Genomic DNA, 15,321 nt, shown 5'->3' on the forward strand with positions numbered 1-15,321 from the left:
CAACAAAAATTTTGCTGCCCCTAGCCAAAAAAAAGGTTTTTTGCTCTTAAAAAAAAAAAAAAAAAAAAAAAAAAAAAGATACAAGGAAATGAAATTCAATTTTAGGCAAAAAAATATATATATATATATAAAATACATTGGAAATGCAGATCTAAATATTTCCTTGAGCTGGAATTTGATATATACAAAGCAACTTTAGTTGTGTTACATACACTTCCACGGAGGTAGTGTAATGTATATGAATCCATCTCAGACAGGAAGGTAAATTTGTAATGCATTTTTGCTGTGCTTCACAAGGACAATCGTGCAGTGTGAGAGGATTGCTTATAAGAAGAAATTGTTTTCAACTCTGCAAAAGCTATGTGTTTATCACAGACTCAGGGTTGTGTATCCAGATCTGATGTTGGGTCCAGAGGCTATAACATCTATAAGGAAGCAGGAGGAGGAGAAGCAGCATGATAACTCAGAACGTCCTGCTGTAATTATGGTATTCATGAAAAGATGAAACTGAGTGCAGACTAAATCTGTAGCTTCGGGCAAAATCAGCAGCTCGGCATTACCGCGTGACCCTGCCTCTCTTGATGGCGCTGCAAACATGTCAAAACTTTGCTGCTATCTGCGCCAGGCAGGAGTGAGGGAATGAAGTGCATCGATTGCTTGTGATTATTAACTAGACTGAGATAAGCCCTCTCCTTATTATGCAGATTACTGAGGCTCCCCGCTCCAGCATATTGTGCAGATGCAAGGGAGCAGCTGCTCTTACAGATGGTGGGTACACGGATCTATCATTATGCCTCCATTGTCTCCACTTCAATTGTTTGGGGGACAACAGAACTGCATCAAAGAGGAATCCGACTGCAATGAATTAAGAAAGAGAAACAAAACCCATCAGCTAAATTTATACACGGGAGGCCGCGGGATGGAGAGGAGCGTAAAGCCGGAGCTCTCTCATATATGAAACCGTGGAGTCACCCAGTCATGTATACTGTACCCAAATCTGTTGGATGCAGCACTGTGCACGAAACATATGTTGTTGTTTTATTAACAAACTCATATTAATTCAGGATTCACGTATTAATTTGAAAACAAGCTCAAGCCACACCCGCATAATAAAAAATATTCAATCAAGAAGAAATCCTTCGAAACACGCTACGTTGTCCCACAAGGGCAACTACAGCAGGGGGAAGAATCTGCAGACGACACCAGTTTTTGCCCTTAAGGGGAACCTCTGGTCGTCCGTTTGACTCGCTCAGCTCCTGCTGTGCACCGCTCAGATCAGGACACTAGTAGCTCCTCTGATCAAACATGACATTACACTGGAGGGAAATGCTTGCTCACATTATAACAGAGAAGGTCACACTGTGTTGTAAGTCATGACAGGAGTCTCTTACTGTAATGTAGATCGCGAGGGGTAACATTACCTTAAACTCTTAATGCGGTGACATTGAACTGAGCACCGTACATGATGCAAACTGTTCCCAAGCAAGCTGGGAATTTAAACTTTGATGGGAATGTCCCTGGAAATATAAGATATATTTACTCATTCCTCGATTTCTAGATTTTTCTTCATAAAAAATGTAGAAAAACACACAAAAAAAATAGTAGTAGAGGCAATAAATATAAAAATAATGTCCCATATTACACTTATCTAAAAATGTATATCGCACAACTAAAAGATTATGGACAACAAACAGAAAATTATTTTATTTTCCCTCTAAGTTCCTATTTTCTTGCTTTGTGGAATATTATGGAGACAGAATAAAGGAGCATAATAATAAAATAAGATAAATAGTAATAAAAAGAAATGGGAGATGAAGTTTATAGGTATGTCTCTTGTGCTTAAATTCAATAAGGAATATAAATGAATAAGTAAATGGTTACATGTGTCACTTAGATGAGAGATGGTCATATAGAATTGAAAATATTTGCATTTTTTTTCAGGGGAATGTTCTCTGTGAATTGATTTTCCGATGTGTGTATCCAAGATGATCTTAAAACTTAAAAAACATTTGAAAGTGATTTCTATTTATTTGTTTTCACAAACAGAATAAGGGTTCATAAACTTAAACTGTGTTTTAAAGAGTCTTTGCTAAGTGTAATACAAAAATACATATTTTGATCCCAAGAGGAATTAAATAAGTTATTAGTGTTAAAATAGGTGCTATAATAGACATTTAAATAAAGATAATCAAATGCAGTCCAGATTTAAAATATTGTAAAATATCCTTTTTTTGAAGCACAGTGTTTTTTCTGTGCTTCACTGCAGCAGAGTGAACTGACTCCCGATTATCCGGAGATTAAAACAAGTATTATAAAAGTACTTTGGGGTCCCATGTACAGGGAAGTTTTCTTGTTTTTGACTGCTATGACCTCCTGCTAGAAGGAGGACACAGTAAGTGGAGAGCTGAATTATCCATAATTTATCCATATCAATAACTACCAGTGCTCAGTAAGTTGTAAAATTATATCTATTTTTTTTTTCTTTTCAATTAGAGACGTTTTACAAAAGTTTTGTCTTCCAGTCAATTGTCACTTTTTTGCCTGAAAAAAAAAAAAAAAAGACCAGTCACACTGTTTTTGTATTTTTGTGCTGGAATTTGAGTTTTAATTTAGAGGATAAATAAACATAATAAGAAAACAAAGACATTGTGATAGTTGGTGACATCACACAAAACTACATCATATTGTTTAATAAATAAAATTATAAAAACAATAGTCAAGAATCCTGATTTAAATGTTAGTTTTATGCTAAAGAGAAAAAAAAATTAAATGGTCACACTAATCATAATAAGTGGCATTGCACAAAAAATTTGGAAAATAACTGATCAGTTAATATAATGTAAGACAAATAGAAGAAGTGTGAAACAAACATGAAGATAAGTTTATACTGAGCTTCAAAAAACAAGCATCTTAGGAAGACGATGTAAAAACAAGAGACGCTTCGAAAACTAAAGTCACTGCATAAAACCTGATTTTACTCTGCAACTTGTCATGGTGATTTAATTTGAGAAGTTTCGCTTGTTTAAAAAAAAAACAAAAAAACAAAAACAAAAAAAAAAACAAAGCCAAACCATGCAGTGATACGTTTTTCATCACTTAGCTGCATTAAATAGGACAAAGAAGAGAAACTTTGATTTACGCATTGCATGTTTTCAAATTCTTCACAACTGTAACAGTTCGGCTGAAACGTCTTGTTATAAGCAAGGAAGCTGAAAGGAAGACCCATAAAAATGTCCAGCCTTCGTTATCCAATCATTTTCCCTAATAACGGTGTCAGTGTAGAAAATTAAGCCCAACCCAGCAGATCGACGAGGGAACTCAATAACCCCTATAACTGGATTCCATTTTATTTCCAGTCGCTGTATAACCGATATAAAGAATGAATGCTGGATCTTTTTTTGTCTTTTGGTGCATTTATTCTGCATAACAGCAGCCATTGATTACAAAGAAAGCATTTCAACCAGAATGCCCACTAGCATCTATACAGCGTTTGCTGTTATTCCCATAAGGTGGAGAGAACAAACATTATTTTCTCCAAATAGAAAATCAATTCCAAGCAGAATATATTCTGTTCTCAATATCCAAAAGAAGCTGTCTGCAGATGGTCTCGCTATGAATTAATAAACTTCTGCGTGCCAACTTCTTGCAAGCTATGTATTTATTCAGTATTAAAGTAGAAGTCATTGCATAAGTGGTGCTTGCTAACATTTCAAATTCCAATTACGATTTGCATGTATAAAAAGAAAACACATAGGTCACAAAGAAAGTATTGTAGCAGTAATATTGTAACTTGTATCGGCTTTATTCAAATAAACAACATGCCTTTCTTTTACACGTGTCATGGCTGGATAGATTGAGCTCCTGTCAGAGCACAAAGCTCCCCTGGCAAGGCCACATCGCCGCGTCTGTTGTTAGGACCGGGTCCACATGGGGCCAAATTTGATTGGAAAGCCCAAAGGGAGGAGCTCCACCAGTCACAGGGGCATTGTTAGCGCCTCCAAAATGGCCAGAGAAGAATGACTGATTATACAACCACAGCTAGGGTTACTAATAGGAATTCTATTTGAATTTCTAACATAACAGATGTTTGCTGGGCACCTCTATGGAGTGCGCGTACACAGTTATGCTAATTCGCCAGTGTTTCCCTTCAAGTTAGCTTAGAGTCATTAGAGCACACGGCTAGCTTGGATCCCTCTGTCAAACTAATAATTTGCCATTATTGATATTAATTAACATTTTTGCTCTCAATGTCCTTTTTGACCCACTATCTGTTAGTAAATCCAGTTACCGAGTCCTATTAGGGCAATAAAATCCACAGGAATCCATTGTAGCTGTGAGTCATTTATCAGGAGGAAAACATAAAGCCAATTAGGAACGGGTGCAGACAGTTGACTTCATTCTGCACTGACTTCTTCTTGATCTCCATTATAAATTGCTAATAGAGCAGATTCTGGTGTAGGGAAGAGGTGGGGGAGCAGAAAACTGGAGCTGCTCACTCTCATCCATAAAACCAGGTGGATAGCTCTCCTCCATGATGAAGGTACACAACATAAAGCAACGGTTTCATCCGTCAGTCTTTTTGCTGAGGGTTGTCATGGTAAATCTCCCTCTCTATTGCCATGTTAATTGGCATAAATTAGGAATATAACCAAAAGATCCTCAAAAGTTGATCATTATTCCTTATATTGCTTTGTGATGGGAAAAAAAAAAAAGCAAACAACACATATAGCATTAATGGCTTAGATAAATAAGCCCTAATCGGTGTATGTGGAATGGTTTATTTTCCAGGAATCTCCACAGGGACTGAGTGAGAAAATACATCAAAAAAGGCTGGTTGAATCTTCCATATAAAATCAATAGCAAACCTTAGCTGGATTTAGTTTTCGCACTGCTCTCACATCATTTAGAAGACTACATGGTGCCTGGAAGAACTCACCAACAGTATTTGTCTGAAAGGGACACAACTCAGCAACAGCAAAATCTGTCACACTATCCATCTCCTTTTCTCTGAGATTTTTAAAAAAAATATATATAAGATCACAATAACAGAATTTAAACCTCTGATCAAAACTGTTAGTTTGTGTTCCTGCTTTCTGTATCCAGATTTTTCCGCATCCCAGCTTTAAGGCGATGTACACTGGGTGCTACGTAAATGAGTGGTATTTAATAGTCTGGATTGAAGTGTAAAGGCTTTCTCCCTTGAGTATTACTCCAAGAACCTAATTACAAGTTTCATCATCAATCATCAACATTATTTATTCAGCGAGATGAATTTCTAATTAATAACTGATGAGCATTATGGCCTCAAACACTGTAAAGCAATTAATTACATTTGGCAACAGGGGATATCCCTGTAAAGTCCTATCTGGTGCACAGTCACAGCAATAGGTGCCAACAGGCTAATGACCCCACCAAGATTGGACATTGGATAGTTGTCATTATTTACTGGGGAATCTCTTTAATACATATTTTAAAGTGACAAATAAGTTCAGAGAAACTGCATGCAGCTGTTATAAACTGTTAATTTTGATTCAGTTTAATGTAAAAATGTAGACCAGGTTACCTCACAAATAATCCAAAATCAAAAGAATTACACAATGCTGTTAATTAAGATTCCAAAATACCCGACTTAAATTTAAATGTAAGATTTGAAAACTTAAAAGGAGAACCCATTTGGTGCATCAGCACTGGCCACCTCTGATTGGGAACCAAATTTGGACCTAAGCAGGTGTTCCTGCGACTGACAATGCTGACAGGAAATATCTCAACCAACACCCGTTCAGGCAGAAGGACATTCTCAGGCCAGCTGCTGGTCTCTTTCCTGGATTAAACCACCATGTTTTTCATAGATTCCTAGATTACATCAAACAACTTCTTTCAGGAAAAGGTAGAATGATTGAATACAAAAGGTTTTCAAATTATGATTTAATTATTAACTTACAAAGCTATCGAAATCAATCTGATCCTATGTTAAAATGTTTTTGCCCCGTGTTAAACAATGAATCAACTGTTGTTACCCATATTTGTTTTGGGAAACTAACAAATTGTACCTTTGGATTTTACCCTTGGGCTTTGGAACTTTCGTAAACCAGATTAAGAGCTTCTAACCACAACAAGGCAAAACACGAAACTGCAGTGAATCTTCCCAAGAGTCATTAAGACAAATGTTTATCCACTGGTTTATGAACTTAAGACTAAGAGTTCTCGGATTAGCAGGACAATGATCTGAAGCATGCCAGTAATTCCACCTTTGACAGGCTTAAAACAAAGGAGATTAGGGAGTGATTTATTCAAAGAGCATACATGCGTATGATTGACAGGCTGTTTATACTTGAAAATCTGTCTGATGTTTGATAAAGTTTTTCAAAAGAGGAAAGCTGCATGAAACTAGCAAATGTCAACTGGTTGCTCATTTAGATAAAAACAAAAGATATTCCAGATAATCTCACTTTCAGAAGCTAAATATTTCATGATAAACTCAGTTAGTTTTGTATGAAGTGCATAAAGATTTTTCAACATAATGTCATCAACAGCTCTACAAATATTACCATTTTGATCAATTCATAGTATCAATGTCTTATTAGTTCCCTTTCTCACTATTGTGCCTCTGCTTTAAGTTTCATTAGTGTAAGAATATAAGTAGTAAACAAGGCTCAAGAATCACATTAAAGTATTTGACACTGAGGCATACACAATCAACAGGTTAGACAGATTGCTACACGTTTTTTGACATGTTTAAAATTCACACCATGGGAGATTCCCAGCTTGAGACACCACCACATACCACAAAGAAACTAATGTACACGTTTCTCAAATGTTACCTCCATAACCTTCAGCCCTAACTTAATCTCTCATGTTACACTATGCAGATACTCCGTTTGCACTGATGATCTATTCACCTCAGCATGCTGAATGGTCAAATCAGCTCAATCTGTTGCACTCTGACCTACTTTATTGATTCATCTAATGATTATTGCATAATTAATTGATGTATAAATACCTTTTTATGGGCAGTTATACACTAGACGTGTAAGTGTGCAAAAAAAAAAAAAAAACATGACAGCAGCCTGACTTTCTTTTCTTTAAAAAATATTATAAAAATGGTCATGTTTGTTATTTTATTCAATTTGGAATTAAAATAACTAATTGTGAGTAACAATTTTGTGTTTACTCGCAAACTAAGCAGATATTCAAAGTTTAAGTACTTTATATCGGTAATATTAATTGCATACTGTAGATACAGAACACAGATGGATTCAACCATCTTCTGCACCCATTTCATCCTCACTGGGTCTCACAGAGATTGGTGCATTTCTCCAGTGGACAATGAGGGAGAGGTGTGGGGTGCGCCATTACAGGTCACCATCCATCACATGGGAAAAAACAGAGATACAAAACAGCCAAGCACAGTTTAGAATGGCCAATCAAACTAACATATATTTGTTCAACTAAGTTAACGTATCCAGCATTTAGAATTAAATGCAATATTTCTCCCTAAAATTTTAAGTAAGCTGATACTATTTAAAACTTTAAAAACCTACAACTGATCAATAAAGTTACTTTTATCAGAAATTTTTTTTTTTTAATTTTTAGTTTGGCTGGTTTGATTTGTTGAGTTATGGATGCGGTGATCATTTCAAGATATAAATCATGTGAAAAAGCAGACAGATGCTTTCTTGATCATATTAAGGTAAGATAAGGTAATTTTATTTATATAGCATATTTTCAGCAACAAGGCAATTCAAAGTGCTTTACATGAGTTAAGTGGGAATATTAGTTTCAGCTGTCCTGCCTAAGGTCACAAAAAGGTAGAAGCTTACGGCAAGAAGACACACGATCATTGAGGAAAAATAAATTTTCTTTTCAGTTTAGATTACGTAGATGATGGGATGAGAAGATTATAAAGAGTGGGGAAGCTTAAATAAGTCAAAGTGTGGCTACCTTTAATTAGAATTATTTAATATCCATTCAAAGTAAACAGTGTCCTGTCATGTTCATTGTTATATATGACTCTCTTTCTTATGCTGTTAATGATTATTTGTAGATTTCTTGAATTATGCTATAAATCTTCATATACAAACCAACTGACATTTATGCCACCGCCGCAGTTTGGTCTAATTTATACAAAGTGTTGCATCTTCATATCACTATAATTGTGCTGTCTCTAGTTCTTCTTTTCAAGCCTCATTTCAATCGTAGCATCTTTGCAGTAATCATTGGTCAAATCAAGATTGCTTAAAATTAAAGTAGATTATTGTTTCATCTGCCTCCAGAAGCTAAAATGAAACAATCACATTATGAAAGAAACATGAATAAAGTCCAAAATGATGATAAAGAACCGCGAGAAGCAGTAATTCTTTCATTTAGAAAATGAAAATCAGTGAACCAGCAATTTAATTTATCTATTGTTTCCATTTCAGCACAATTTTTGCCCATTTGTGGCATATTTTTAAATACACATGTATTCATCTCACACCAGCTCTATCTGCATGGAGCAGAGATGGATTGAGTCATGCATGGCTGTGTGAGCCATTCTGAGTAAATGTAATAAATGTACATGACTTTAATGCTGAATCGCAGTAGTGTCTTAATATGTAGCACTGCTTCTTTATACAACAGAATTTTATTCTGCATATTCCTTAAATAAGTTTATGGTGACTTCTTGTGGATACATAACTTAAAGTTTAAGCCAAATGTTTACATACGCCAGTATAAAAGAAGCCATAGCCTTTCTTCCTCACTATGACTTAAAATCAGACTCCACTTTACATTTTGTATGGCAGTGATAACAATTATTTCTAATTGCTAAATTTCAAATGCAAGATAAATTAGTAGAGAATTTTTTATACTTAAAAGTAAGTAAAAAAAATATACATATATACTTACATTTGGTGGTATTGCCTTTTAAATTGCAAGACATGGGTCAAACGTGTCTTCTGCATTCTTTCACAAGTTTCTCACAACAGCTTGCTGGACCTCTTGCTCATTCCTATGGACAGAACTGTACTTTAGTCTCAGAAAGTAAAAAAAAAAATAAAAAACACAGTCAAAAACCTTCAGCTGATCTGAAATGGTGCAACAAAAGTTCTGAAACTTTCCTCTTTTAGATTCCTCACAGAATAATCAATGCGTCTAAAAATGTGAATGCTGAACTATTTGGTGAGTTCAAACTGAAGTTGTGTGTCTGAAAACTACCTTGTATTTTTACCCTCAGGTTAAACAGTGTGCATCATTTCATTCTTTGAGAACTCTTTGTGAAAACATGCAAGAAATAAATAGGGACCCCATGCTTTTTGAAAATATAGATTAAACTTCTGTGCTTTTTTTTGTCATTCACATTTTATGTCAATTATATTACAAAGAACTGCAGATATTTTAAATACACTTGTAGAACATTTTCTCAACTGTTGTTATGTAACTTTGCCTCCCCTACTTAAACCCCACCTGCATATCTCCTTTCCAAATATTTAAAGCATTCTTAACTCATATTGCCAAAATGAAAACCTGCCTCTGTCAATCCATGCTGTTTTCTTTTGAAGCCTTGTGTATTTGCACTCATTCTTATACGCTGTCTACCTTTACAACACACAACTTTAAATACGGTGCAACATTATAGAGTATTTAAGTGGGACAGTCTATAAGTGTAAAACCTGACCACCAGCTAAAACATTTCTTTTTCTGGAAAAAAATGAATGCATTTAGAGCTTTAATTCATAATTGTAACGGTAACGAATATATATATATTTATTTTGCTATAGAAAATTTGATTTGAGACAAATAAATCCCCTATCATTCATTAGCCATAATTACATTACACTTTTATTTATACTTATTGGTATTTTAAATAACTGTTTGTAAAAGTTGACAAAGAGCTCCCACTCACTCTTGTCTTATACTTCTGGATGAGTGAGACATATAAGAGACAAGACTGGGCTCATCCTATAAGTGTCCCTCTCTGTAGGTCTACAAAACACACATGCACACACTTCCAAACACACACACACTCCAATCTCTTGTCTTTCCATCTGGTAAAGTGGGCTGTTGTGATTGATTTGTGGATTTGCTCCCTCTTTTTTTCTCTCCATTTAAGTGAAATAATGTATGGAAGCAATCTGGCGACAGACATTTTGGAAAATCTATTTGAAATCATTTCACTTGAAGCCACGGCAGTTTGTCTTCTTAGGGGAGAGGACCAAAGTATAATTGTCTGCAGTCTAGTAAAACACAGTATAACTGCCATCACACTTGACTGAGCTTATAGCCGGCTAGTCCCGTGGCCTCTAGAAGATAGAGCAGTTAATGTTCCCTTTTATTTTAGAGGATATGTCACTTGTATCGCAGATTTATACCATGATACAGCAATTTTGTCCAAACAGATGGATAATGGTGTCACCAGCGGAAAAAAAAAAGCTCTGCTTTATTGGGTTTAGAGCATATTGTTTAGATAGGGGGCTGTGCAGAACAGATCCTACAGCATTTTCTCTCTTTATCTCTCTAATCTTACCCGTATTAGATTTGATCATTTTAGTTTGAAGGAGGAAAATGTGGCTGTAATGGCTTCCTAATAGCAAACACAAGGGATACAAATCCAGGGACCTTGTTCTCTAGTGCTTCCATAAGCACCACTGATTTATAGAGGTCTTTATGACAGAAAAGAAAATGATCTGCTGCAGGTATAAATCAGGTGAGGAGTAGGAAATTGAACTTAGATATCATCTTGTCAGATGCTTAATGCTCTTCCTCCTGTCACATTCGATAGGACCAATTTGGAGAATCCTGCAGAGGTAAAAAGAAGACAATTAACAATGACAGTGTGGTAATAGATGAAGCTATAAAATGAACCCTGCTGCCTGCAGGATGCTTTGTATGATTTCCACATGAGGTGGTGGAAGCAGTTTGCCGTTTTAGCCTTCTGCTTCTTCCCCTCTCTTTGCAGTTTTTAGTGTCCTTTTGAGTGTCATTTCTCAAATACAGGCAACATGAAGCAAGTGGAGATAAATTTATAGTTTATTGTGCTTTATAATTGAGTTATTATTCATCACATAATAGAGCTTAGGAATTTAGATGTACTTTTATGTTATTGAATGCCAGTGCATATCACCCCCTGAAGGTTTATTACTAAGTTTATCAGTGGGGTGAGTGTAAAGTAATTATCTTGCAAACAACCAAAATAAAACCCACTTATTGTGTTGAATTTTGACATAAATATACCAATAGTAGCACCTACTAGAGGATGAGCTTTGGAAGGTGTTAAATATTTGAAAATATTTAACAATATAGATATAGATACTTCAGTCAACCCTATTAGTTTCTAAGTGCAACATTTAATAATGACTTCATTTTGGCATTAGGGACTGTGCTGGACTCAGACTTAAATAAACTAATTTAAATAAGATACACAACAAAAAACTAGTTTTCAAGTGTGCTAAATGTTAGAGTTTAAACTTACTTAAGTTTAAAACTGTCATTATTTTTATATGTATTTATTTTTATTCTTTTGCCTAGACAAGAGTGTTTCGGCCATTGTCTTTTTTTACTTCCTCCTCTCCCTTTTCTCTGACAATAAGAAGTTTATTAACATCTGTAACTTTTGTAACAAATTACTGATGTGCAGCATCTACTGGGCTTTAGAATAGTTTTTAAAAGATAAGCAGCTTTAGCTAGCTTTGCGACCGCAGTAATGCTAACGACATCCTTGCTAGTAAGCTGAGCTGCTTCTCCCTACGGAGCTGTTGTCAGTGAAAGTATCTGCTCTTACTCAGATGTTCAAACAGTTTTTTTAGCATTTTTTTTTTTTACTTTCAGTTAATTAACAAAATTTTCTGACTAATATTATCTGCTTTGTTTAATACTGTCGGTAAGCCTAGGCTATCACAGGCTAGTTGATTTAGGCTATTTGATTACATTCAGCCTTTGGAGAAGCAAAGTTTTTAAAATCAATAAGAAATTAACCAATTATGTTGAGTTAATACACTTTCGAAAGTGTAGGCTTTAACTTATTAGAATTAGTTTAGCTTTTAAACTTACATAATTTGTCTTCAAATATTTTGAGTCAAATACGACGTTTTATTGGTTGAATTACAGCTGTTTTAAGGTTACAGTTTTAATAGAAACTCTGCTTATTTGCTTTCTTCAAGTTTTCTAAGTGTTTTAGCATTTTGTTTAGTACAGATGTATCCGCTGAGGCGTTACGGTTCTCAAACATGTCATAGCTCAGTGGTATAATGAGTACAGGATAGGACAGAGAATGACAATGCTCTCTGATCCCTGAATGTCACTTTGGTCTAAATGTAACACACAGTTTTATAGATAGGATCATGCATTTGGCCGCAGGCAGTGACATTTGACAGATACAACTGAGGGGGGGAAAAAATGAAACCCATCTATCTGGGTGTTTAGGTTTCCACTGACTTAAATCTTTTTAAAAATCAGATTTCTTAGTAAGTGATGACCTTTAGTGAAAAGCTCTGTCAAGTGGCAATTCATGCCCAGGCACCCAAAGAGCTTTAGAGTAATAACCAGAGAACCACAGCTTGGGAACCATCAGCCCTCGCAGCTCATCAAGCCAAGCGCTTGTATAATCTAATTTGATTTTAATGCTTCTCCGAAGGAGATTGTGCTCTTATTACTGTGTAATGATGCTGTTGTCAAGATCCAGTGGCGATGTCTAATATCACACCCATGTTAACTACTTCTGTGACACTCATCTCAGCATTGTCTCGCTCCAAGATGGCTTCTGCTGTACACTTATGACTTTGTTTTTTTGTTGCATTTGGCTTCATGACTGACAGAAACAAAAGCTTTTTTGCACAGCTCCCTTCCTTATTACCTCTGCCTGATGTGGTACTTTTTTCGTATTCAGTACAGTAGATAGAGCATAACGATGAAGGTCTTATCTGAGATGAGGAGAATTTCAAGTTGCTCTCACTCGGGGGCAGCAAATGGAAAAGTGACAAGCCTGGTGCACTTGTCTATTTTACTTATTCTGGCGCCTCTGTTTCATATTCCGCCTCGCACCGCAGGGTTATTTTCCTCCGGGGTTCAGGAGGCCACGCTCCTTCATTTCTTCAGAAAATTGTTTCGCAGGATTTCAATCTTTGGTGGCTAGATATGACAAAACACAGTATCAAGAACACTTATGTATCTTATCTGCCATTTTTTCTAGGTATAAATAAAAGATCAGTATAAATTTAAGTCAAGTGGCCTCCAATACACATGTGAGAGATGAGCATGTGAAGAACTATGAACCTTGGGACAGCCTCACTGTACATTTTTATTGCCTGCTCAAAATTACCTTGGAACAGGTTCACTCCCCCCCCCATCATTTGTGATCCTTGGGGGGAAAAATGAGTCTTTACGTGAGAACACTAAATGTCATCTTTAAACGTAAATAAAAAGCTACAATTCAAGTATCTATTGATTAACTAATGAAATTTTGATGCTAGAAAATCATTTGCCCAGTCAGAGGTGCATCTCAAAAAATGAGTAAAGCAGAGAAGCATTTCCAGAATTTATTTGTGTTCATTTTGATAATTATGGCTTCCTGCTATAAAGCTGAGAAAAATTGAGCATAGCAGAGGACCAACAAAGAAGGATTTAAAAATTATCATATACATTGTACACCTTTTTTTCTTCCACTCAACTTTTCATAAATTTGCTTGTATACAGCATTCTTCTTCAGCAAAGATTTTTGGTGGCTTACCAAAAATAACACCAATGCATCACTCTGTGTGCAATTAATGGATATACTATGAATTTTACTAAAGAAATTGAATTACTGAAATAAAAAAAAACATTGTATTGATATTCTAATTGATTAAGATGGACCTGAAGGGACTTTGCCCCAGATAGATTACCGCAGACAATTTACCGCCAGAGTACCAGAAATATTCATGTTCTGTGATTATTCACCTCTCTTTATAAATTATGAAAAAAAAAAAAAAAAAAAAAGAAATCAGCAACAAATACTTGGACAAAAAAAATGCATGGTGATAAAACTTCAAAGAAAGCTTCATGGCTTTAAAATCCAATGTCTTTCTTTAAACGCAAGAAGAAAAAAGTACAGCAATCGTTTGTGATATACACCACATGATGATGCACATACAAGCAGACTATGTATACTGAACAGCGTCCCAGCAGTGTGACACAATCTAAACATTGTCCTATTGATGTTCCATTTTTTTCCCCCCTTTCTGTTCGGCTCTTGTCAGAGGTCAACCTCAGACAGCATGCGGTGGAATCAGGCGTTACTGTTGGGTGTCACATTGATGCATTACAAGGCCCAGGAGGTCACGTCTCAGTAAACATACATTATCAAAACCCATAGAAGATGTGGGATGTTGACCCCCACAAACACTTTACACGGCGTAGTCAGGAGGAGAGAAAAAATAGGTCACATGACGGCAGAGAGCAACTTTGTTTGGAGCAATGACTTTTCTCGTCACAAATCAAGAGGGTCAAGCAATCAAGACTGGTCAGGCTCCGTGTCAAGCAGCATTACCTCACACTGTCTGAAATGATCAATGAGCGAAAATAAAATAATCACAAGTTAAAATTGGCCTGGTAATGAAAACAGGCTGTTTAAATATGGGGCTAAGAGAGCAGCTGGATAAATAGAAGACTGGACGGCACATTGAAAAGATACTTTAAACTAGTTTGTGTCATTTGGATTGTTAAGGGTGCGCAATAAATTATTCTTTCAACCCAAATTCTAGCATTATGTTGCTAGAGCAGAGGCTTTAAAGGTTTAACCCAAAAAATGGTGAAATGTTGTGATTCAGCTTGCTAAATAAGAGGCTAAATGAGCCTCATCATTCTTGACAAGCAGACATTTATTTTCAACTATTGTGCAGACTTTATGGAACCTCTTCAAAAGGGTGGAAGTCTGAAATGTTAAAATGGCACATTTATGTTGTACAATATTAAAAGTGAGTTGTGCTGATGACTTTACTTCACACTAGTGAACAGGTTTGTTCACATTCAGTGACATTACCCCTGTGGGTAGTTAGCACATGCTAGTTCTAGCTACATTCAGCATTCACTATTGAACAAAGAAATGAGTCAATAAAGACAACAAATTAGTGTTACAAAGACTATGAACTTAGTTCATAGTCTCATATGAACAAAGTTCATATTCATACTCACTCAACCGTGAATAAAAGTATTTATAAAAACCCGCCCGATTTGGGATTTCTGCCCATGAGGACAGCGAAATCGTCTTGCAAAAATACATTTGGTCCTTTGACTTAAAAGAGGACCTTTGTGTGTTCACTTTCAGTGCGCACAAACCCCCGCAATCTGGCTGCAGGACATTATTAAATC

General features: G+C 35.7%; 1 long non-coding RNA gene across 3 annotated transcripts in view; it reads right to left on the reverse strand.

The window, feature by feature from the left end:
• Nucleotides 1–15,321, reverse strand: part of LOC106963048 (uncharacterized) — a 61,809-nt gene that overhangs the window by 38,698 nt on the left and 7,790 nt on the right. For 2 of the 3 annotated variants that reach the window (XR_001428108.1, XR_001428107.1), the window contains exon 2: nucleotides 8,887–8,989. This is a non-coding gene — a long non-coding RNA (uncharacterized LOC106963048). Of the gene's footprint in view, nucleotides 1–8,886; nucleotides 8,990–10,596; nucleotides 10,777–12,829; nucleotides 13,105–15,321 lie in introns of all 3 variants that reach the window. The other variant, XR_001428109.1, reaches the window with a different exon arrangement.

This window comes from Poecilia latipinna, unplaced genomic scaffold (genome assembly GCF_001443285.1).
Source record: "Poecilia latipinna isolate Pla-1442-1.1 unplaced genomic scaffold, P_latipinna-1.0 Scaffold1489, whole genome shotgun sequence".
NCBI classification, from domain to species: Eukaryota; Metazoa; Chordata; class Actinopteri; order Cyprinodontiformes; family Poeciliidae; genus Poecilia; species Poecilia latipinna.